Source organism: Medicago sativa, chromosome 1 (genome assembly GCF_051527215.1).
Source record: "Medicago sativa cultivar Bolivia chromosome 1, Bolivia_mono, whole genome shotgun sequence".
Lineage (NCBI taxonomy): Eukaryota > Viridiplantae > Streptophyta > Magnoliopsida > Fabales > Fabaceae > Medicago > Medicago sativa.
The window spans coordinates 28,691,901-28,714,870 of record NC_140749.1 but is presented as its reverse complement, the minus strand read 5'-3'; the positions used below and the strand labels follow the sequence as shown (position 1 = coordinate 28,714,870).

The following is a 22,970-nucleotide window of genomic DNA, read 5'->3' as shown; positions in this document are numbered from 1 at the left end:
AACAATTGATGATATGTATGGCAGTTCGATGAAGTTTTTTGATCAAGAGGGAGATCCTCTAGAAGGTCTAAGAAAGATGATGGGTCGAAGGCTATGAAATAACTATTCAATTGATTCCATTAACAATGTATTTTTGTATCATAAAGATTTCTTCTATTTTTGATGTACCTGTTTTTCCTTTGGAAGATGGCATTGCTTGCCATGTCTTACCCAAACTTAGCACTGGAACGTTGTCAAAGTATGAGAGTTGTTATGGTTTATCTTATTAAACACAATTATGGTATATGATGACGGAAGTAGGATATATAACGAAGCATTGAGGCATTCTATATTTATAGAGCGTTACTCAAATTGAAAGTAAATTATATTGTGAATATGAATACATTTGTATTCTGCACTGGTTGTAAAACTTATTATAAGAATAGAAGGAAAGGAACAGAAGAACACAATAATATGGATAATGGTTAATTGAAATTTGCTTAAAAGATTTGTTTGTAATTACAAACAAATTGGGGAAGGAAATAGCATGACTGGTCAAAGCATTTGTATGTCCCACATCGGATAGAACATAAAAAAATCAAGTTTATATAACAATCTAACAGGCTTGATTGTTTGATGAGTTGGGTGGGGCCAACTTGTGACCCAAGTGGGAGCACCAAAGTGATGGAACGTGGCTACGACTTGTTTGGCTGGTCTGTTAGCTGCAATATGCTGGCCTGCCCGCTCCAAGCTGAGAGTTGTGCCACGGGACATGGGCGAAGGTCTATGTCTCTTGGTCCTTAGACGAGAGGGAACTGCGTGAGGCTGGTTTCACAGAGCAGCGAATAACTCTGGCTCCTAACAGTGGAGGGACCACAGGCTGCTGCACTTCCAGACCACTAAGCCCGGTGAACCTAGCCTTTGAACCATTACTTTTTTGTGCTCAATTTTCCAGACCACTAAGCCCGGTGAACCTAGCCTTTGAACCATTACTTTTTTGTGCTCAATTTTTGCTCGTTAAGGAAAGAATTCTTTTTTGTGCTCAATTTTTGCTCGTTAAGGAAAGAAAACATTAATTGCCACCCGATTTTTAAGTCTGTAATCTCTATTCAATCCATTTATTTGTTAAAAATTTAATTAAATGGCAAGCACGGTTGTTAGAGTTGTGATAATATATGTTTACAAATGTGGAGGGACCACAGGCTGCTGCACTTCCAGACCACTAAGCCCGGTGAGCCTAGCCTTTGAACCATTACTTTTTTGTGCTCAATTTTTGCTCGTTAAGGAAAGAAAACATTAATGGCACCCGATTTTTAAGTCTATAATCTTTATTCAATCCATTTATTTGTTGAAAATTTAATTAAATAGCAAGCACGGTTGTTAGAGTTGTGATAATATATGTTTACAAATAAAAGATTATGGTCTTTTTTTTGTGGTGAGATTATGATCAACTGCAAATAATTATATTTTTTTGAGAACAATTAATTATTTTTCCCCCAAAAAAAAGTAATTATATTTAGTTCATGAAGTAAGACGATATTGTAATTTGTCACCTCCATATTTATTATCCTTATTTTTTTTTAATTTATGGAGAGATACATTGCATATTGTGCATTGGCTTGACAAAGCCACATTTTATCACATTGGATAAGAAGGATCTCAAAATCGTTATGAATTTTTAGTTTTTTCAAGTTCAATATGTTTAACTCCTACAATATTATATAGTCTAAAAATCAAAGAAAATAAAATTGTAAGAGAATAAATTCGAAATCCTGAAATGTTACAGGGATTATAAAAAGCTTCAAGAGTTTTTCTTTAAGAACTAATTTATGCTAAAGCAGTTGTGATCAAAGCATTTTGCATCTTTTACGACTCTTATTTGGTTAGTTGAAAGTCCTAAAACCACATGGTATCAAAATCTTTGAGATAGGTTGAATTTCGTGCACATGCTACGACATCTTGTGACGTGGGTGAATTCTATATGTTTTGCAGGACTTAAACCGCCATGAATTAGTTCAATTATCTCTTTAGTGCAAACAATTCAACTATATCAAAAAATAATTCAGTACCATTCGAATGTGTTTAGAAAATTAGCAGCCTTATAGTTAGACGCACATAATAATTCAATACCTTATATATGTGTTCATAAAGTTGTATTTTGATTATAAAAAACAATTGATGATATGTATGGCAGTTCGATGAAGTTTTTTGATCAAGAGGGAGATCCTCTAGAAGGTCTAAGAAAGATGATGGGTCGAAGGCTATGAAATAACTATTCAATTGATTCCATTAACAATGTATTTTTGTATCATAAAGATTTCTTCTATTTTTGATGTACCTGTTTTTCCTTTGGAAGATGGCATTGCTTGCCATGTCTTACCCAAACTTAGCACTGGAACGTTGTCAAAGTATGAGAGTTGTTATGGTTTATCTTATTAAACACAATTATGGTATATGATGACGGAAGTAGGATATATAACGAAGCATTGAGGCATTCTATATTTATAGAGCGTTACTCAAATTGAAAGTAAATTATATTGTGAATATGAATACATTTGTATTCTGCACTGGTTGTAAAACTTATTATAAGAGTAGAAGGAAAGGAACAGAAGAACACAATAATATGGATAATGGTTAATTGAAATTTGCTTAAAAGATTTGTTTGTAATTACAAACAAATTGGGGAAGGAAATAGCATGACTGGTCAAAGCATTTGTATGTCCCACATCGGATAGAACATAAAAAAATCAAGTTTATATAACAATCTAACAGGCTTGATTGTTTGATGAGTTGGGTGGGGCCAACTTGTGACCCAAGTGGGAGCACCAAAGTGATGGAACGTGGCTACGACTTGTTTGGCTGGTCTGTTAGCTGCAATATGCTGGCCTGCCCGCTCCAAGCTGAGAGTTGTGCCACGGGACATGGGCGAAGGTCTATGTCTCTTGGTCCTTAGACGAGAGGGAACTGCGTGAGGCTGGTTTCACAGAGCAGCGAATAACTCTGGCTCGTAACAGTGGAGGGACCACAGGCTGCTGCACTTCCAGACCACTAAGCCCGGTGAACCTAGCCTTTGAACCATTACTTTTTTGTGCTCAATTTTCCAGACCACTAAGCCCGGTGAACCTAGCCTTTGAACCATTACTTTTTTGTGCTCAATTTTTGCTCGTTAAGGAAAGAATTCTTTTTTGTGCTCAATTTTTGCTCGTTAAGGAAAGAAAACATTAATTGCCACCCGATTTTTAAGTCTGTAATCTCTATTCAATCCATTTATTTGTTAAAAATTTAATTAAATGGCAAGCACGGTTGTTAGAGTTGTGATAATATATGTTTACAAATGTGGAGGGACCACAGGCTGCTGCACTTCCAGACCACTAAGCCCGGTGAGCCTAGCCTTTGAACCATTACTTTTTTGTGCTCAATTTTTGCTCGTTAAGGAAAGAAAACATTAATGGCACCCGATTTTTAAGTCTATAATCTTTATTCAATCCATTTATTTGTTGAAAATTTAATTAAATAGCAAGCACGGTTGTTAGAGTTGTGATAATATATGTTTACAAATAAAAGATTATGGTCTTTTTTTTGTGGTGAGATTATGATCAACTGCAAATAATTATATTTTTTTGAGAACAATTAATTATTTTTCCCCCAAAAAAAAGTAATTATATTTAGTTCATGAAGTAAGACGATATTGTAATTTGTCACCTCCATATTTATTATCCTTATTTTTTTTTAATTTATGGAGAGATACATTGCATATTGTGCATTGGCTTGACAAAGCCACATTTTATCACATTGGATAAGAAGGATCTCAAAATCGTTATGAATTTTTAGTTTTTTCAAGTTCAATATGTTTAACTCCTACAATATTATATAGTCTAAAAATCAAAGAAAATAAAATTGTAAGAGAATAAATTCGAAATCCTGAAATGTTACAGGGATTATAAAAAGCTTCAAGAGTTTTTCTTTAAGAACTAATTTATGCTAAAGCAGTTGTGATCAAAGCATTTTGCATCTTTTACGACTCTTATTTGGTTAGTTGAAAGTCCTAAAACCACATGGTATCAAAATCTTTGAGATAGGTTGAATTTCGTGCACATGCTACGACATCTTGTGACGTGGGTGAATTCTATATGTTTTGCAGGACTTAAACCGCCATGAATTAGTTCAATTATCTCTTTAGTGCAAACAATTCAACTATATCAAAAAATAATTCAGTACCATTCGAATGTGTTTAGAAAATTAGCAGCCTTATAGTTAGACGCACATAATAATTCAATACCTTATATATGTGTTCATAAAGTTGTATTTTGATTATAAAAAACAATTGATGATATGTATGGCAGTTCGATGAAGTTTTTTGATCAAGAGGGAGATCCTCTAGAAGGTCTAAGAAAGATGATGGGTCGAAGGCTATGAAATAACTATTCAATTGATTCCATTAACAATGTATTTTTGTATCATAAAGATTTCTTCTATTTTTGATGTACCTGTTTTTCCTTTGGAAGATGGCATTGCTTGCCATGTCTTACCCAAACTTAGCACTGGAACGTTGTCAAAGTATGAGAGTTGTTATGGTTTATCTTATTAAACACAATTATGGTATATGATGACGGAAGTAGGATATATAACGAAGCATTGAGGCATTCTATATTTATAGAGCGTTACTCAAATTGAAAGTAAATTATATTGTGAATATGAATACATTTGTATTCTGCACTGGTTGTAAAACTTATTATAAGAGTAGAAGGAAAGGAATAGAAGAACACAATAATATGGATAATGGTTAATTGAAATTTGCTTAAAAGATTTGTTTGTAATTACAAACAAATTGGGGAAGGAAATAGCATGACTGGTCAAAGCATTTGTATGTCCCACATCGGATAGAACATAAAAAAATCAAGTTTATATAACAATCTAACAGGCTTGATTGTTTGATGAGTTGGGTGGCGCCAACTTGTGACCCAAGTGGGAGCACCAAAGTGATGGAACGTGGCTACGACTTGTTTGGCTGGTCTGTTAGCTGCAATATGCTGGCCTGCCCGCTCCAAGCTGAGAGTTGTGCCACGGGACATGGGCGAAGGTCTATGTCTCTTGGTCCTTAGACGAGAGGGAACTGCGTGAGGCTGGTTTCACAGAGCAGCGAATAACTCTGGCTCCCAACAGTGGAGGGACCACAGGCTGCTGCACTTCCAGACCACTAAGCCCGGTGAACCTAGCCTTTGAACCATTACTTTTTTGTGCTCAATTTTCCAGACCACTAAGCCCGGTGAACCTAGCCTTTGAACCATTACTTTTTTGTGCTCAATTTTTGCTCGTTAAGGAAAGAATTCTTTTTTGTGCTCAATTTTTGCTCGTTAAGGAAAGAAAACATTAATTGCCACCCGATTTTTAAGTCTGTAATCTCTATTCAATCCATTTATTTGTTAAAAATTTAATTAAATGGCAAGCACGGTTGTTAGAGTTGTGATAATATATGTTTACAAATGTGGAGGGACCACAGGCTGCTGCACTTCCAGACCACTAAGCCCGGTGAGCCTAGCCTTTGAACCATTACTTTTTTGTGCTCAATTTTTGCTCGTTAAGGAAAGAAAACATTAATGGCACCCGATTTTTAAGTCTATAATCTCTATTCAATCCATTTATTTGTTGAAAATTTAATTAAATAGCAAGCACGGTTGTTAGAGTTGTGATAATATATGTTTACAAATAAAAGATTATGGTCTTTTTTTTGTGGTGAGATTATGATCAACTGCAAATAATTATATTTTTTTGAGAACAATTAATTATTTTTCCCCCAAAAAAAAGTAATTATATTTAGTTCATGAAGTAAGACGATATTGTAATTTGTCACCTCCATATTTATTATCCTTATTTTTTTTTAATTTATGGAGAGATACATTGCATATTGTGCATTGGCTTGACAAAGCCACATTTTATCACATTGGATGAGAAGGATCTCAAAATCGTTATGAATTTTTAGTTTTTTCAAGTTCAATATGTTTAACTCCTACAATATTATATAGTCTAAAAATCAAAGAAAATAAAATTGTAAGAGAATAAATTCAAAATCCTGAAATGTTACAGGGATTATAAAAAGCTTCAAGAGTTTTTCTTTAAGAACTAATTTATGCTAAAGCAGTTGTGATCAAAGCATTTTGCATCTTTTACGACTCTTATTTGGTTAGTTGAAAGTCCTAAAACCACATGGTATCAAAATCTTTGAGATAGGTTGAATTTCGTGCACATGCTACGACATCTTGTGACGTGGGTGAATTCTATATGTTTTGCAAGACTTAAACCGCCATGAATTAGTTCAATTATCTCTTTAGTTCAAACAATTCAACTATATCAAAAAATAATTCAGTACCATTCGAATGTGTTTAGAAAATTAGCAGCCTTATAGTTAGACGCACATAATAATTCAATACCTTATATATGTGTTCATAAAGTTGTATTTTGATTATAAAAAACAATTGATGATATGTATGGCAGTTCGATGAAGTTTTTTGATCAAGAGGGAGAACCTCTAGAAGGTCTAAGAAAGATGATGGGTCGAAGGCTATGAAATAACTATTCAATTGATTCCATTAACAATGTATTTTTGTATCATAAAGATTTCTTCTATTTTTGATGTACCTGTTTTTCCTTTGGAAGATGGCATTGCTTGCCATGTCTTACCCAAACTTAGCACTGGAACGTTGTCAAAGTATGAGAGTTGTTATGGTTTATCTTATTAAACACAATTATGGTATATGATGACGGAAGTAGGATATATAACGAAGCATTGAGGCATTCTATATTTATAGAGCGTTACTCAAATTGAAAGTAAATTATATTGTGAATATGAATACATTTGTATTCTGCACTGGTTGTAAAACTTATTATAAGAGTAGAAGGAAAGGAATAGAAGAACACAATAATATGGATAATGGTTAATTGAAATTTGCTTAAAAGATTTGTTTGTAATTACAAACAAATTGGGGAAGGAAATAGCATGACTGGTCAAAGCATTTGTATGTCCCACATCGGATAGAACATAAAAAAATCAAGTTTATATAACAATCTAACAGGCTTGATTGTTTGATGAGTTGGGTGGCGCCAACTTGTGACCCAAGTGGGAGCACCAAAGTGATGGAACGTGGCTACGACTTGTTTGGCTGGTCTGTTAGCTGCAATATGCTGGCCTGCCCGCTCCAAGCTGAGAGTTGTGCCACGGGACATGGGCGAAGGTCTATGTCTCTTGGTCCTTAGACGAGAGGGAACTGCGTGAGGCTGGTTTCACAGAGCAGCGAATAACTCTGGCTCCCAACAGTGGAGGGACCACAGGCTGCTGCACTTCCAGACCACTAAGCCCGGTGAACCTAGCCTTTGAACCATTACTTTTTTGTGCTCAATTTTCCAGACCACTAAGCCCGGTGAACCTAGCCTTTGAACCATTACTTTTTTGTGCTCAATTTTTGCTCGTTAAGGAAAGAATTCTTTTTTGTGCTCAATTTTTGCTCGTTAAGGAAAGAAAACATTAATTGCCACCCGATTTTTAAGTCTGTAATCTCTATTCAATCCATTTATTTGTTAAAAATTTAATTAAATGGCAAGCACGGTTGTTAGAGTTGTGATAATATATGTTTACAAATGTGGAGGGACCACAGGCTGCTGCACTTCCAGACCACTAAGCCCGGTGAGCCTAGCCTTTGAACCATTACTTTTTTGTGCTCAATTTTTGCTCGTTAAGGAAAGAAAACATTAATGGCACCCGATTTTTAAGTCTATAATCTCTATTCAATCCATTTATTTGTTGAAAATTTAATTAAATAGCAAGCACGGTTGTTAGAGTTGTGATAATATATGTTTACAAATAAAAGATTATGGTCTTTTTTTTGTGGTGAGATTATGATCAACTGCAAATAATTATATTTTTTTGAGAACAATTAATTATTTTTCCCCCAAAAAAAAGTAATTATATTTAGTTCATGAAGTAAGACGATATTGTAATTTGTCACCTCCATATTTATTATCCTTATTTTTTTTTAATTTATGGAGAGATACATTGCATATTGTGCATTGGCTTGACAAAGCCACATTTTATCACATTGGATGAGAAGGATCTCAAAATCGTTATGAATTTTTAGTTTTTTCAAGTTCAATATGTTTAACTCCTACAATATTATATAGTCTAAAAATCAAAGAAAATAAAATTGTAAGAGAATAAATTCGAAATCCTGAAATGTTACAGGGATTATAAAAAGCTTCAAGAGTTTTTCTTTAAGAACTAATTTATGCTAAAGCAGTTGTGATCAAAGCATTTTGCATCTTTTACGACTCTTATTTGGTTAGTTGAAAGTCCTAAAACCACATGGTATCAAAATCTTTGAGATAGGTTGAATTTCGTGCACATGCTACGACATCTTGTGACGTGGGTGAATTCTATATGTTTTGCAAGACTTAAACCGCCATGAATTAGTTCAATTATCTCTTTAGTGCAAACAATTCAACTATATCAAAAAATAATTCAGTACCATTCGAATGTGTTTAGAAAATTAGCAGCCTTATAGTTAGACGCACATAATAATTCAATACCTTATATATATGTGTTCATAAAGTTGTATTTTGATTATAAAAAACAATTGATGATATGTATGGCAGTTCGATGAAGTTTTTTGATCAAGAGGGAGATCCTCTAGAAGGTCTAAGAAAGATGATGGGTCGAAGGCTATGAAATAACTATTCAATTGATTCCATTAACAATGTATTTTTGTATCATAAAGATTTCTTCTATTTTTGATGTACCTGTTTTTCCTTTGGAAGATGGCATTGCTTGCCATGTCTTACCCAAACTTAGCACTGGAACGTTGTCAAAGTATGAGAGTTGTTATGGTTTATCTTATTAAACACAATTATGGTATATGATGACGGAAGTAGGATATATAACGACGCATTGAGGCATTCTATATTTATAGAGCGTTACTCAAATTGAAAGTAAATTATATTGTGAATATGAATACATTTGTATTCTGCACTGGTTGTAAAACTTATTATAAGAGTAGAAGGAAAGGAACAGAAGAACACAATAATATGGATGATGGTTAATTGAAATTTGCTTAAAAGATTTGTTTGAAATTACAAACAAATTGGGGAAGGAAATAGCATGACTGGTCAAAGCATTTGTATGTCCCACATCGGATAGAACATAAAAAAATCAAGTTTATATAACAATCTAACAGGCCTGATTGTTTGCTGAGTTGGGTGGCGCCAACTTGTGACCCAAGTGGGAGCACCAAAGTGATGGAACGTGGCTACGGCTTGTTTGGCTGGTCTGTTAGCTGCAATATGCTGGCCTGCCCGCTCCAAGCTGAGAGTTGTGCCACGGGACATGGGTGAAGGTCTATGTCTCTTGGTCCTTAGACGAGAGGGAACTGCGTGAGGCTGGTTTCACAGTGCAGCGAATACCTCTGGCTCCCAACAGTGGAGGGACCACAGGCTGCTGCACTTCCAGACCACTAAGCCCGGTGAACCTAGCCTTTGAACCATTACTTTTTTGTGCTCAATTTTTGCTCGTTACGGAAAGAATACTTTTTTGTGCTCAGTATTTGCTCGTTAAGGAAAGAAAACATTAATGGCCACCCGATTTTTAAGTCTATAATCTCTATTCAATCCATTTATTTGTTAAAAATTTAATTAAATAGCAAGCACGGTTGTTAGAGTTGTGATAATATATGTTTAGAAATAAAACATTATGGTCTTTTTTTAGTGGTGAGATTATGATCACCTGCAAATAATTATATTTTTTTGAGAACAATTAATTATTTTTCCCCCAAAAAAAAGTAATTATATTTAGTTCATGAAGTAAAACGATATTGTAATTTGTCACCTCCATATTTATTATCCTTATTTTTTTTTTTAATTTATGGAGAGATACATTGCATATTGTGCATTGGCTTGACAAAGCCACATTTTATCACATTGGATGAAAAGGATCTCAAAATCGTTAGGCATTTTTAGTTTTTTCAAGTTCAATATGTTTAACTCCTACAATATTATATAGTCTAAAAATCAAAGAAAATAAAATTGTATGAGAATAAATTCAAAATCCTGAAATGTTACAGGGATTATAAAAAGCTTCAAGAGTTTTTCTTTAAGAACTAATTTATGCTAAAGCAGTTGTGATCAAAGCATTTTGCATCTTTTACGACTCTTATTTGGTTAGTTGAAAGTCCTAAAACCACATGCTATCAAAATCTTTGAGATAGGTTGAATTTCGTGCACATGCTACGACATCTTGTGACGTGGGTGAATTCTATATGTTTTGCAAGACTTAAACCGCCATGAATTAGTTCAATTATCTCTTTAGTGAAAACAATTCAACTATATCAAAAAATAATTCAGTACCATTCAAATGTATTTAGAAAATTAGCAGCCTTATAGTTAGACGCACATAATAATTCAATACCTTATATATGTGTTCATAAAGTTGTATTTTGATTATAAAAAACAATTGATGATATGTATGGCATTTCGATGAAGTTTTTTGATCAAGAGGGAGATCCTCTAGAAGGTCTAAGAAAGATGATGGGTCGAAGGCTATGAAATAACTATTCAATTGATTCCATTAACAATGTATTTTTGTATCATAAAGATTTCTTCTATTTTTGATGTACCTGTTTTTCCTTTGGAAGATGGCATTGCTTGCCATGTCTTACCCAAACTTAGCACTGGAACGTTGTCAAAGTATGAGAGTTGTTATGGTTTATCTTATTAAACACAATTATGGTATATGATGACGGAAGTAGGATATATAACGAAGCATTGAGGCATTCTATATTTATAGAGCGTTACTCAAATTGAAAGTAAATTATATTGTGAATATGAATACATTTGTATTCTGCACTGGTTGTAAAACTTATTATAAGAGTAGAAGGAAAGGAATAGAAGAACACAATAATATGGATAATGGTTAATTGAAATTTGCTTAAAAGATTTGTTTGTAATTACAAACAAATTGGGGAAGGAAATAGCATGACTGGTCAAAGCATTTGTATGTCCCACATCGGATAGAACATAAAAAAATTAAGTTTATATAACAATCTAACAGGCTTGATTGTTTGATGAGTTGGGTGGCGCCAACTTGTGACCCAAGTGGGAGCACCAAAGTGATGGAACGTGGCTACGACTTGTTTGGCTGGTCTGTTAGCTGCAATATGCTGGCCTGCCCGCTCCAAGCTGAGAGTTGTGCCACGGGACATGGGCGAAGGTCTATGTCTCTTGGTCCTTAGACGAGAGGGAACTGCGTGAGGCTGGTTTCACAGAGCAGCGAATAACTCTGGCTCCCAACAGTGGAGGGACCACAGGCTGCTGCACTTCCAGACCACTAAGCCCGGTGAACCTAGCCTTTGAACCATTACTTTTTTGTGCTCAATTTTCCAGACCACTAAGCCCGGTGAACCTAGCCTTTGAACCATTACTTTTTTGTGCTCAATTTTTGCTCGTTAAGGAAAGAATTCTTTTTTGTGCTCAATTTTTGCTCGTTAAGGAAAGAAAACATTAATTGCCACCCGATTTTTAAGTCTGTAATCTCTATTCAATCCATTTATTTGTTAAAAATTTAATTAAATGGCAAGCACGGTTGTTAGAGTTGTGATAATATATGTTTACAAATGTGGAGGGACCACAGGCTGCTGCACTTCCAGACCACTAAGCCCGGTGAGCCTAGCCTTTGAACCATTACTTTTTTGTGCTCAATTTTTGCTCGTTAAGGAAAGAAAACATTAATGGCACCCGATTTTTAAGTCTATAATCTCTATTCAATCCATTTATTTGTTGAAAATTTAATTAAATAGCAAGCACGGTTGTTAGAGTTGTGATAATATATGTTTACAAATAAAAGATTATGGTCTTTTTTTTGTGGTGAGATTATGATCAACTGCAAATAATTATATTTTTTTGAGAACAATTAATTATTTTTCCCCCAAAAAAAAGTAATTATATTTAGTTCATGAAGTAAGACGATATTGTAATTTGTCACCTCCATATTTATTATCCTTATTTTTTTTTAATTTATGGAGAGATACATTGCATATTGTGCATTGGCTTGACAAAGCCACATTTTATCACATTGGATGAGAAGGATCTCAAAATCGTTATGAATTTTTAGTTTTTTCAAGTTCAATATGTTTAACTCCTACAATATTATATAGTCTAAAAATCAAAGAAAATAAAATTGTAAGAGAATAAATTCGAAATCCTGAAATGTTACAGGGATTATAAAAAGCTTCAAGAGTTTTTCTTTAAGAACTAATTTATGCTAAAGCAGTTGTGATCAAAGCATTTTGCATCTTTTACGACTCTTATTTGGTTAGTTGAAAGTCCTAAAACCACATGGTATCAAAATCTTTGAGATAGGTTGAATTTCGTGCACATGCTACGACATCTTGTGACGTGGGTGAATTCTATATGTTTTGCAAGACTTAAACCGCCATGAATTAGTTCAATTATCTCTTTAGTGCAAACAATTCAACTATATCAAAAAATAATTCAGTACCATTCGAATGTGTTTAGAAAATTAGCAGCCTTATAGTTAGACGCACATAATAATTCAATACCTTATATATATGTGTTCATAAAGTTGTATTTTGATTATAAAAAACAATTGATGATATGTATGGCAGTTCGATGAAGTTTTTTGATCAAGAGGGAGATCCTCTAGAAGGTCTAAGAAAGATGATGGGTCGAAGGCTATGAAATAACTATTCAATTGATTCCATTAACAATGTATTTTTGTATCATAAAGATTTCTTCTATTTTTGATGTACCTGTTTTTCCTTTGGAAGATGGCATTGCTTGCCATGTCTTACCCAAACTTAGCACTGGAACGTTGTCAAAGTATGAGAGTTGTTATGGTTTATCTTATTAAACACAATTATGGTATATGATGACGGAAGTAGGATATATAACGACGCATTGAGGCATTCTATATTTATAGAGCGTTACTCAAATTGAAAGTAAATTATATTGTGAATATGAATACATTTGTATTCTGCACTGGTTGTAAAACTTATTATAAGAGTAGAAGGAAAGGAACAGAAGAACACAATAATATGGATGATGGTTAATTGAAATTTGCTTAAAAGATTTGTTTGAAATTACAAACAAATTGGGGAAGGAAATAGCATGACTGGTCAAAGCATTTGTATGTCCCACATCGGATAGAACATAAAAAAATCAAGTTTATATAACAATCTAACAGGCCTGATTGTTTGCTGAGTTGGGTGGCGCCAACTTGTGACCCAAGTGGGAGCACCAAAGTGATGGAACGTGGCTACGGCTTGTTTGGCTGGTCTGTTAGCTGCAATATGCTGGCCTGCCCGCTCCAAGCTGAGAGTTGTGCCACGGGACATGGGTGAAGGTCTATGTCTCTTGGTCCTTAGACGAGAGGGAACTGCGTGAGGCTGGTTTCACAGTGCAGCGAATACCTCTGGCTCCCAACAGTGGAGGGACCACAGGCTGCTGCACTTCCAGACCACTAAGCCCGGTGAACCTAGCCTTTGAACCATTACTTTTTTGTGCTCAATTTTTGCTCGTTACGGAAAGAATACTTTTTTGTGCTCAGTATTTGCTCGTTAAGGAAAGAAAACATTAATGGCCACCCGATTTTTAAGTCTATAATCTCTATTCAATCCATTTATTTGTTAAAAATTTAATTAAATAGCAAGCACGGTTGTTAGAGTTGTGATAATATATGTTTAGAAATAAAACATTATGGTCTTTTTTTAGTGGTGAGATTATGATCACCTGCAAATAATTATATTTTTTTGAGAACAATTAATTATTTTTCCCCCAAAAAAAAGTAATTATATTTAGTTCATGAAGTAAAACGATATTGTAATTTGTCACCTCCATATTTATTATCCTTATTTTTTTTTTTAATTTATGGAGAGATACATTGCATATTGTGCATTGGCTTGACAAAGCCACATTTTATCACATTGGATGAGAAGGATCTCAAAATCGTTAGGCATTTTTAGTTTTTTCAAGTTCAATATGTTTAACTCCTACAATATTATATAGTCTAAAAATCAAAGAAAATAAAATTGTATGAGAATAAATTCAAAATCCTGAAATGTTACAGGGATTATAAAAAGCTTCAAGAGTTTTTCTTTAAGAACTAATTTATGCTAAAGCAGTTGTGATCAAAGCATTTTGCATCTTTTACGACTCTTATTTGGTTAGTTGAAAGTCCTAAAACCACATGCTATCAAAATCTTTGAGATAGGTTGAATTTCGTGCACATGCTACGACATCTTGTGACGTGGGTGAATTCTATATGTTTTGCAAGACTTAAACCGCCATGAATTAGTTCAATTATCTCTTTAGTGAAAACAATTCAACTATATCAAAAAATAATTCAGTACCATTCAAATGTATTTAGAAAATTAGCAGCCTTATAGTTAGACGCACATAATAATTCAATACCTTATATATGTGTTCATAAAGTTGTATTTTGATTATAAAAAACAATTGATGATATGTATGGCATTTCGATGAAGTTTTTTGATCAAGAGGGAGATCCTCTAGAAGGTCTAAGAAAGATGATGGGTCGAAGGCTATGAAATAACTATTCAATTGATTCCATTAACAATGTATTTTTGTATCATAAAGATTTCTTCTATTTTTGATGTACCTGTTTTTCCTTTGGAAGATGGCATTGCTTGCCATGTCTTACCCAAACTTAGCACTGGAACGTTGTCAAAGTATGAGAGTTGTTATGGTTTATCTTATTAAACACAATTATGGTATATGATGACGGAAGTAGGATATATAACGAAGCATTGAGGCATTCTATATTTATAGAGCGTTACTCAAATTGAAAGTAAATTATATTGTGAATATGAATACATTTGTATTCTGCACTGGTTGTAAAACTTATTATAAGAGTTGAAGGAAAGGAACAGAAAAACACAATAATATGGATAATGGTTAATTGAAATTTGCTTAAAAGATTTGTTTGTAATTACAAACAAATTGGGGAAGGAAATAGCATGACTGGTCAAAGCATTTGTATGTCCCACATCGGATAGAACATAAAAAAATCAAGTTTATATAACAATCTAACAGGCCTGATTGTTTGCTGAGTTGGGTGGCGCCAACTTGTGACCCAAGTGGGAGCACCAAAGTGATGGAACGTGGCTACGGCTTGTTTGGCTGGTCTGTTAGCTGCAATATGCTGGCCTGCCCGCTCCAAGCTGAGAGTTGTGCCACGGGACATGGGCGAAGGTCTATGTCTCTTGGTCCTTAGACGAGAGGGAACTGCGTGAGGCTGGTTTCACAGAGCAGCGAATACCTCTGGCTCCCAACAGTGGAGGGACCACAGGCTGCTGCACTTCCAGACCACTAAGCCCGGTGAACCTAGCCTTTGAACCATTACTTTTTTGTGCTCAATTTTTGCTCGTTACGGAAAGAATACTTTTTTGTGCTCAGTATTTGCTCGTTAAGGAAAGAAAACATTAATGGCCACCCGATTTTTAAGTCTATAATCTCTATTCAATCCATTTATTTGTTAAAAATTTAATTAAATAGCAAGCACGGTTGTTAGAGTTGTGATAATATATGTTTAGAAATAAAACATTATGGTCTTTTTTTAGTGGTGAGATTATGATCACCTGCAAATAATTATATTTTTTTGAGAACAATTAATTATTTTTCCCCCAAAAAAAAGTAATTATATTTAGTTCATGAAGTAAAACGATATTGTAATTTGTCACCTCCATATTTATTATCCTTATTTTTTTTTTTTAATTTATGGAGAGATACATTGCATATTGTGCATTGGCTTGACAAAGCCACATTTTATCACATTGGATGAGAAGGATCTCAAAATCGTTATGCATTTTTAGTTTTTTCAAGTTCAATATGTTTAACTCCTACAATATTATATAGTCTAAAAATCAAAGAAAATAAAATTGTATGAGAATAAATTCAAAATCCTGAAATGTTACAGGGATTATAAAAAGCTTCAAGAGTTTTTCTTTAAGAACTAATTTATGCTAAAGCAGTTGTGATCAAAGCATTTTGCATCTTTTACAACTCTTATTTGGTTAGTTGAAAGTCCTAAAACCACATGGTATCAAAATCTTTGAGATAGGTTGAATTTCGTGCACATGCTACGACATCTTGTGACGTGGGTGAATTCTATATGTTTTGCAAGACTTAAACCGCCGTAAATTAGTTCAATTCTCTCTTTAGTGCTAACAATTCAACTATATTCAAAAAATAACTCAGTACCATTCGAATGTGTTTAGAAAATTAGCAGCCTTATAGTTAGTCCCACATAATAATTCAATACCTTATATATGTGTTCATAAAGTTGTATTTTGATTATAAAAAACAATTGATGATATGTATGGCAGTTCGATGAAGTTTTTTGATCAAGAGGGAGATCCTCTAGAAGGACTAAGAAAGATGATGGGTCGAAGGCTATGAAATAACTATTCAATTGATTCCATTAACAATGTATTTATGTATCATAAAGATTTCTTCTATTTTTGATGTACCTGTTTTTCCTTTGGAAGAAGGCATTGCTTGCCATGTCTTACCCAAACTTAGCACTGGAACGTTGTCAAAGTATGAGAGTTGTTATGGTTTATCTTATTAAACACAATTAGGGTATATGATGACGGAAGTAGGATATATAACGAAGCATTGAGGCATTCTATATTTATAGAGCGTTACTCAAATTGAAAGTAAATTATATTGTGAATATGAATACATTTGTATTCTGCACTGGTTGTAAAACTTATTATAAGAGTAGAAGGAAAGGAACAGAAGAACACAATAATATGGATAATGGTTAATTGAAATTTGCTTAAAAGATTTGTTTGTAATTACAAACAAATTGGGGAAGGAAATAGCATGACTGGTCAAAGCATTTGTATGTCCCACATCGGATAGAACATAAAAAAATCAAGTTTATATAACAATCTAACAGGCTTGATTGTTTGCTGAGTTGGGTGGCGCCAACTTGTGACCCAAGTGGGAGCACCAAAGTGATGGAACGTGGCTACGGCTTGTTTGGCTGGTCTGTTAGCTGCAATATGCTGGCCTGCCCGCTCCAAGCTGAGAGTTGTGCCACGGGACATGGGCGAAGGTCTATGTCTCTTGGTCCTTAGACGAGAGGGAACTGCGTGAGGCTGGTTTCACAGAGCAGCGAATACCTCTGGCTCCCAACAGTGGAGGGACCACAGGCTGCTGCACTTCCAGACCACTAAGCCCGGTGAACCTAGCCTTTGAACCATTACTTTTTTGTGCTCAATTTTTGCTCGTTACGGAAAGAATACTTTTTTGTGCTCAGTATTTGCTCGTTAAGGAAAGAAAACATTAATGGCCACCCGATTTTTAAGTCTATAATCTCTATTCAATCCATTTATTTGTTAAAAATTTAATTAAATAGCAAGCACGGTTGTTAGAGTTGTGATAATATATGTTTAGAAATAAAACATTATGGTCTTTTTTTAGTGGTGAGATTATGATCACCTGCAAATAATTATATTTTTTTGAGAACAATTAATTATTTTTCCCCCAAAAAAAAGTAATTATATTTAGTTCATGAAGTAAAACGATATTGTAATTTGTCACCTCCATATTTATTATCCTTATTTTTTTTTTAATTTATGGAGAGATACATTGCATATTGTGCATTGGCTTGACAAAGCCACATTTTATCACATTGGATGAGAAGGATCTCAAAATCGTTATGCATTTTTAGTTTTTTCAAGTTCAATATGTTTAACTCCTACAATATTATATAGTCTAAAAATCAAAGAAAATAAAATTGTATGAGAATAAATTCAAAATCCTGAAATGTTACAGGGATTATAAAAAGCTTCAAGAGTTTTTCTTTAAGAACTAATTTATGCTAAAGCAGTTGTGATCAAAGCATTTTGCATCTTTTACGACTCTTATTTGGTTAGTTGAAAGTCCTAAAACCACATGGTATCAAAATCTTTGAGATAGGTTGAATTTCGTGCACATGCTACGACATCTTGTGACGTGGGTGAATTCTATATGTTTTGCAAGACTTAAACCGCCGTGAATTAGTTCAATTCTCTCTTTAGTGCTAACAATTCAACTATATTCAAAAAATAACTCAGTACCATTCGAATGTGTTTAGAAAATTAGCAGCCTTATAGTTAGTCCCACATAATAATTCAATACCTTATATATGTGTTCATAAAGTTGTATTTTGATTATAAAAAACAATTGATGATATGTATGGCAGTTCGATGAAGTTTTTTGATCAAGAGGGAGATCCTCTAGAAGGACTAAGAAAGATGATGGGTCGAAGGCTATGAAATAACTATTCAATTGATTCCATAAACAATGTATTTATGTATCATAAAGATTTCTTCTATTTTTGATGTACCTGTTTTTCCTTTGGAAGAAGGCATTGCTTGCCATGTCTTACCCAAACTTAGCACTGGAACGTTGTCAAAGTATGAGAGTTGTTATGGTTTATCTTATTAAACACAATTATGGTATATGATGACGGAAGTAGGATATATAACGAAGCATTGAGGCATTCTATATTTATAGAGCGTTACTCAAATTGAAAGTAAATTATATTGTGAATATGAATACATTTGTATTCTGCACTGGTTGTAAAACTTATTATAAGAGTAGAAGGAAAGGAACAGAAGAACACAATAATATGGATAATGGTTAATTGAAATTTGCTTAAAAGATTTGTTTGTAATTACAAACAAATTGGGGAAGGAAATAGCATGACTGGTCAAAGCATTTGTATGTCCCACATCGGATAGAACATAAAAAAATCAAGTTTATATAACAATCTAACAGGCTTGATTGTTTGCTGAGTTGGGTGGCGCCAACTTGTGACCCAAGTGGGAGCACCAAAGTGATGGAACGTGGCTACGGCTTGTTTGGCTGGTCTGTTAGCTGCAATATGCTGGCCTGCCCGCTCCAAGCTGAGAGTTGTGCCACGGGACATGGGCGAAGGTCTATGTTTCTTGGTCCTTAGACGAGAGGGAACTGCGTGAGGCTGGTTTCACAGAGCAGCGAATACCTCTGGCTCCCAACAGTGGAGGGACCACAGGCTGCTGCACTTCCAGACCACTAAGCCCGGTGAACCTAGCCTTCGAACCATTACTTTTTTGTGCTCAATTTTCTAGACCACTAAGCCCGGTGAACCTAGCCTTTGAACCATTACTTTTTTGTGCTCAATTTTTGCTCGTTAAGGAAAGAATACTTTTTTGTGCTCAATTTTTGCTCGTTAAGGAAAGAAAACATTAATTGCCACCCGATTTTTAAGTCTGTAATCTCTATTCAATCCATTTATTTGTTAAAAATTTAATTAAATAGCAAGCACGGTTGTTAGAGTTGTGATAATATATGTTTACAAATGTGGAGGGACCACAGGCTGCTGCACTTCCAGACCACTAAGCCCGGTGAGCCTAGCCTTTGAACCACTACTTTTTTGTGCTCAATTTTTGCTCGTTAAGGAAAGAAAACATTAATGGCACCCGATTTTTAAGTCTATAATCTCTATTCAATCCATTTATTTGTTGAAAATTTAATTAAATAGCAAGCACGCTTGTTAGAGTTGTGATAATATATGTTTACAAATAAAAGATTATGGTCTTTTTTTTTGTGGTGAGATTATGATCAACTGCAAATAATTATATTTTTTTGAGAAAAATTAATTATTTTTCCCCCAAAAAAAAGTAATTATATTTAGTTCATGAAGTAAAACGATATTGTAATTTGTCACCTCCATATTTATTATCCTTATTTTTTTTTAATTTATGGAGAGATACATTGCATATTGTGCATTGGCTTGACAAAGCCACATTTTATCACATTGGATGAGAAGGATCTCAAAATCGTTATGCATTTTTAGTTTTTTCAAGTTCAATATGTTTAACTCCTACAATATTATATAGTCTAACAATCAAAGAAAATAAAATTGTATGAGAATAAATTCAAAATCCTGAAATGTTATAGGGATTATAAAAAGCTTCAAGAGTTTTTCTTTAAGAACTAATTTATGCTAAAGCAGTTGTGATCAAAGCATTTTGCATCTTTTACGACTCTTATTTGGTTAGTTGAAAGTCCTAAAACCACATGGTATCAAAATCTTTGAGATAGGTTGAATTTCGTGCACATGCTACGACATCTTGTGACGTGGGTGAATTCTATATGTTTTGCAATACTTAAACCGCCGTGAATTAGTTCAATTCTCTCTTTAGTGCTAACAATTCAACTATATTCAAAAAATAACTCAGTACCATTCGAATGTGTTAAGAAAATTAGCAGCCTTATAGTTAGTCCCACATAATAATTCAATACCTTATATATGTGTTCATAAAGTTGTATTTTGATTATAAAAAACAATTGATGATATGTATGGCAGTTCGATGAAGTTTTTTGATCAAGAGGGAGATCCTCTAGAAGGACTAAGAAAGATGATGGGTCGAAGGCTATGAAATAACTATTCAATTGATTCCATTAACAATGTATTTATGTATCATAAAGATTTCTTCTATGTTTGATGTACCTGTTTTTCCTTTGGAAGACGGCATTGCTTGCCATGTCTTACCCAAACTTAGCACTGGAACGTTGTCAAAGTATGAGAGTTGTTATGGTTTATCTTATTAAACACAATTATGGTATATGATGACGGAAGTAGGATATATAACGAAGCATTGAGGCATTCTATATTTATAGAGCGTTACTCAAATTGAAAGTAAATTATATTGTGAATATGAATACATTTGTATTCTGCACTGGTTTTAAAACTTATTATAAGAGTAGAAGGAAAGGAACAGAAGAACACAATAATATGGATAATGGTTAATTGAAATTTGCTTAAAAGATTTGTTTGTAATTACAAACAAATTGGGGAAGGAAATAGCATGACTGGTTAAAGCATTTGTATGTCCCACATCGGATAGAACATAAAAAAATCAAGTTTATATAACAATCTAACAGGCTTGATTGTTTGCTGAGTTGGGTGGCGCCAACTTGTGACCCAAGTGGGAGAACCAAAGTGATGGAACGTGGCTACGGCTTGTTTGGCTGGTCTGTTAGCTGCAATATGCTGGCCTGCCCGCTCCAAGCTGAGAGTTGTGCCACGGGACATGGGCGAAGGTCTATGTCTCTTGGTCCTTAGACGAGAGGGAACTGCGTGAGGCTGGTTTCACAGAGCAGCGAATACCTCTGGCTCCCAACAGTGGAGGGACCACAGGCTGCTGCACTTCCAGACCACTAAGCCCGGTGAACCTAGCCTTTGAACCATTACTTTTTTGTGCTCAATTTTCTAGACCACTAAGCCCGGTGAACCTAGCCTTTGAACCATTACTTTTTTGTGCTCAATTTTTGCTCGTTAAGGAAAGAATACTTTTTTGTGCTCAATTTTTGCTCGTTAAGGAAAGAAAACATTAATTGCCACCCGATTTTTAAGTCTGTAATCTCTATTCAATCCATTTATTTGTTAAAAATTTAATTAAATAGCAAGCACGGTTGTTAGAGTTGTGATAATATATGTTTACAAATGTGGAGGGACCACAGGCTGCTGCACTTCCAGACCACTAAGCCCGGTGAGCCTAGCCTTTGAACCATTACTTTTTTGTGCTCAATTTTTGCTCGTTAAGGAAAGGAAACATTAATGGCACCCGATTTTTAAGTCTATAATCTCTATTCAATCCATTTATTTGTTGAAAATTTAATTAAATAGCAAGCACGGTTGTTAGAGTTGTGATAATATATGTTTACAAATAAAAGATTATGGTCTTTTTTTTTGTGGTGAGATTATGATCAACTGCAAATAATTATATTTTTTTGAGAAAAATTAATTATTTTTCCCCCAAAAAAAAGTAATTATATTTAGTTCATGAAGTAAAACGATATTGTAATTTGTCACCTCCATATTTATTATCCTTATTTTTTTTTAATTTATGGAGAGATACATTGCATATTGTGCATTGGCTTGACAAAGCCACATTTTATCACATTGGATGAGAAGGATCTCAAAATCGTTATGCATTTTTAGTTTTTTCAAGTTCAATATGTTTAACTCCTACAATATTATATAGTCTAACAATCAAAGAAAATAAAATTGTATGAGAATAAATTCAAAATCCTGAAATGTTACAGGGATTATAAAAAGCTTCAAGAGTTTTTCTTTAAGAACTAATTTATGCTAAAGCAGTTGTGATCAAAGCATTTTGCATCTTTTACGACTCTTATTTGGTTAGTTGAAAGTCCTAAAACCACATGGTATCAAAATCTTTGAGATAGGTTGAATTTCGTGCACATGCTACGACATCTTGTGACGTGGGTGAATTCTATATGTTTTGCAATACTTAAACCGCCGTGAATTAGTTCAATTCTCTCTTTAGTGCTAACAATTCAACTATATTCAAAAAATAACTCAGTACCATTCGAATGTGTTAAGAAAATTAGCAGCCTTATAGTTAGTCCCACATAATAATTCAATACCTTATATATGTGTTCATAAAGTTGTATTTTGATTATAAAAAACAATTGATGATATGTATGGCAGTTCGATGAAGTTTTTTGATCAAGAGGGAGATCCTCTAGAAGGACTAAGAAAGATGATGGGTCGAAGGCTATGAAATAACTATTCAATTGATTCCATTAACAATGTATTTATGTATCATAAAGATTTCTTCTATGTTTGATGTACCTGTTTTTCCTTTGGAAGACGGCATTGCTTGCCATGTCTTACCCAAACTTAGCACTGGAACGTTGTCAAAGTATGAGAGTTGTTATGGTTTATCTTATTAAACACAATTATGGTATATGATGACGGAAGTAGGATATATAACGAAGCATTGAGGCATTCTATATTTATAGAGCGTTACTCAAATTGAAAGTAAATTATATTGTGAATATGAATACATTTGTATTCTGCACTGGTTTTAAAACTTATTATAAGAGTAGAAGGAAAGGAACAGAAGAAC

The 22,970-nt window shown here is 33.9% G+C and overlaps 11 non-coding genes across 11 annotated transcripts; all 11 read left to right on the top strand.

Moving 5' to 3' along the window:
* The first annotated feature begins 614 nt into the window (after positions 1–614).
* Positions 615–916, top strand: LOC146954048 (signal recognition particle RNA). Its single transcript, XR_015025048.1, has one exon.
* A 1,847-nt stretch (positions 917–2,763) lies between these two features.
* Positions 2,764–3,065, top strand: LOC146954047 (signal recognition particle RNA). Its single transcript, XR_015025054.1, has one exon.
* A 1,847-nt stretch (positions 3,066–4,912) lies between these two features.
* LOC146954046 (signal recognition particle RNA) lies at positions 4,913–5,214 on the top strand. Its single transcript, XR_015025030.1, has one exon.
* A 1,847-nt stretch (positions 5,215–7,061) lies between these two features.
* Positions 7,062–7,363, top strand: LOC146954045 (signal recognition particle RNA). Its single transcript, XR_015025029.1, has one exon.
* A 1,849-nt stretch (positions 7,364–9,212) lies between these two features.
* Positions 9,213–9,514, top strand: LOC146954044 (signal recognition particle RNA). Its single transcript, XR_015025333.1, has one exon.
* A 1,566-nt stretch (positions 9,515–11,080) lies between these two features.
* On the top strand, positions 11,081–11,382 carry LOC146954043 (signal recognition particle RNA). The gene has a single exon (XR_015025028.1).
* Positions 11,383–13,231: 1,849 nt separating this feature from the next.
* On the top strand, positions 13,232–13,533 carry LOC146954042 (signal recognition particle RNA). Its single transcript, XR_015025332.1, has one exon.
* Positions 13,534–15,099: 1,566 nt separating this feature from the next.
* LOC146954041 (signal recognition particle RNA) lies at positions 15,100–15,401 on the top strand. The gene has a single exon (XR_015025279.1).
* Positions 15,402–16,969: 1,568 nt separating this feature from the next.
* On the top strand, positions 16,970–17,271 carry LOC146954040 (signal recognition particle RNA). The gene has a single exon (XR_015025273.1).
* A 1,566-nt stretch (positions 17,272–18,837) lies between these two features.
* On the top strand, positions 18,838–19,139 carry LOC146954039 (signal recognition particle RNA). Its single transcript, XR_015025263.1, has one exon.
* Positions 19,140–20,988: 1,849 nt separating this feature from the next.
* On the top strand, positions 20,989–21,290 carry LOC146954038 (signal recognition particle RNA). The gene has a single exon (XR_015025338.1).
* Positions 21,291–22,970: the final 1,680 nt, after the last annotated feature.